Genomic DNA, 2,338 nt, shown 5'->3' on the forward strand with positions numbered 1-2,338 from the left:
TTGGGGTCGGTTGCATGTCCTCCTGAATGCACAGGACGTGTCCTGTATTTAAATGACCTTTCCTACTTCCTGTATTGACTTGGTCGGGTCTACCTAAGTGTCCTATATTCAGCTCTTCTCAATACTTATGAAAAGTTGGTGCTATTTTTCCACCACAGTAACTGGAGCTTAAGTCTCTTAAATGGCAACTCCAGCCCCAAATTATTCCTGCACACATCTGTACAACCCGAGTTGCCCTCTCCTGCAGGTCTGGCTGAGGGAAAACCAAAAGGAGGGACTTAGAATTAAAATACATATTTTTCATACATAAGAAAAGAAAAGACTGTTCTTTGGCTAAAGTCCCAAGTCATGAAGAGGGAACCACCATTAATTAGGGATAGATCAGTGCTCATGTTCTGAAAAATCACCCAATCAGCAAGAGCCTCACTCCAGTAACAGCTTCTGAGAGTTAGCAAATCAATGACATCCAAGCTTCCAAAAGTCTGCCAATCAGTGACAACCCCATGTTTCAGGACAACAGCCAATCAGTAAGTGCCTCATTCCAGTGGCCACACTAGCACATCTGGACTTTCTGAAAGTCCACCGATCCCTGAAAGCCAGGCTTCCCAAAACATTAACTCAGTAATACTGTGCCTTACGAGTACAGCTCTTCCTTGTGCAAAGGGGAAGTTCATCATTTTTACATCAGTTCTTGAGTAGTTCACAAGTTTGCAACTCTTTCAACAGTTCAAACCCTGCTTACAGCTAGTTGTGAGTTCTTACTTGTGAATGACAAACACACCATCACGACCGTGATGTTATCAAATTCAATTTTCATTCCTTGCTGTGTGGCCTTTAATTTGTGTATATTTGAATCCCCAAATGCCAAAACATAATATAAATTTTGTAATACATTTTCTGATCCGTGAACATTGATTAAATGAGGAAAAAGTCCTTTGGAAATTCTCTGTACAATTCCCAATTGTTGATTTAATGTTTTAAAAATTGTAGAAAGACAGATATAAATCAGTATAAAATAGTAACTAAATATAAGAAATGTAATTTCTTCAACTACTGCCAAAGATGTGATAAAATAATAAATTTTTATGGGACATTCAGGTGAAGAAGATAAAATAATCACAGCAGAAGCTGGAACGGCTTTCCACACTGGATATCATCCGACTTCATCTCAAATAACTGTTGGAATGTGCTGCTACCAGAAGTATTTTCTGATCCCAAAATTACAAATAAATTATCAGGGTGAAATCTATTACAACAATAAAAATGTAATAGTTCCACTTATTGTTACAGAGCTTATGGAAAATCTAATGCCTTATCTTTACGTAGCTATAGATGCAAATAGCCATAATGCAGAAAACATGTTCCCTTTGTTTGTACAATTACTTTTCTCATGAAAAAGTGTTACTTATAAGGCTATTGTGAGTAAAATCTCTTCCAGATGAGACTTCAGAAGGGTTCTATTATTGTGTTAGGAGTTAATGAGGAAACTGTACTGCTTTTGGTGGCAAAATCATGAATACAAATTCTGCTAGATATTTGCATGAAAGTGCAGACAATGTTTAGTCAAAGTTGAAGCAAAACATGAATGTAAGGTGTTGGCTATCCTGCCATATTCTGCAAATGCTGTTCAAACAGCATCTAATGTCCTTTCTACTGACATTGAAGTCATTATGAAATTTTTCTCCTACTTCAGCATTTATATTGTTCAAACTGAGCAATTAAAAGATTTTTGTGAGAACTGCCAGAAAGAGAAATTAAGAAAACAATCCCACTTATAATTGCATCAGAAAGAATAAAATGTCTAGGAATAAATTTAACCAAGGCGGGGAGAGACCTTTACACTGAAAACTATAGGACATTAACAGAAGAAATTGAAAAAGACACAAATAAATGGAAAAAAAGTTTTGTGCTCATGGATTGGAAGAATTAATATTGTTAAAATGTCCATCCTGCCCAAAGCAATCTACGGATTCCATGCAATCCCCATAAAAATTCTAATAGCATTTTCCACAGAAACAGAAAAAACAATCCTAAAATTTGTATGGATCAGCAAAAGATCCCAAATAACCAAAGCAATCTTGAAAAAGAACAAAGCTAGAGACATCACACTTTCTGACTGCAATCTATAAAACAAAGCTACTGTAATCAAAACGACTTGGTATTGGCATAAAAACAGACACATAGATCAATGGAACAGAGAGAGAGGCCAGAAATAAACCCATGCACATAAGGTCAAATAACTTACAACAAAGGAACCAAAAATAAACAGTAGGGAAAGGACAGTATCTTCAATAAAAAGTGTCAGGAAAATGGACAGCCACATGGAAAAGAATGAAAC

This window comes from Delphinapterus leucas, chromosome 5 (assembly GCF_059928025.1).
Source record: "Delphinapterus leucas isolate spDelLeu-1000000601 "Yukka" chromosome 5, BTC_Dleu_Yukka2, whole genome shotgun sequence".
Classification (NCBI taxonomy): Eukaryota; Metazoa; Chordata; class Mammalia; order Artiodactyla; family Monodontidae; genus Delphinapterus; species Delphinapterus leucas.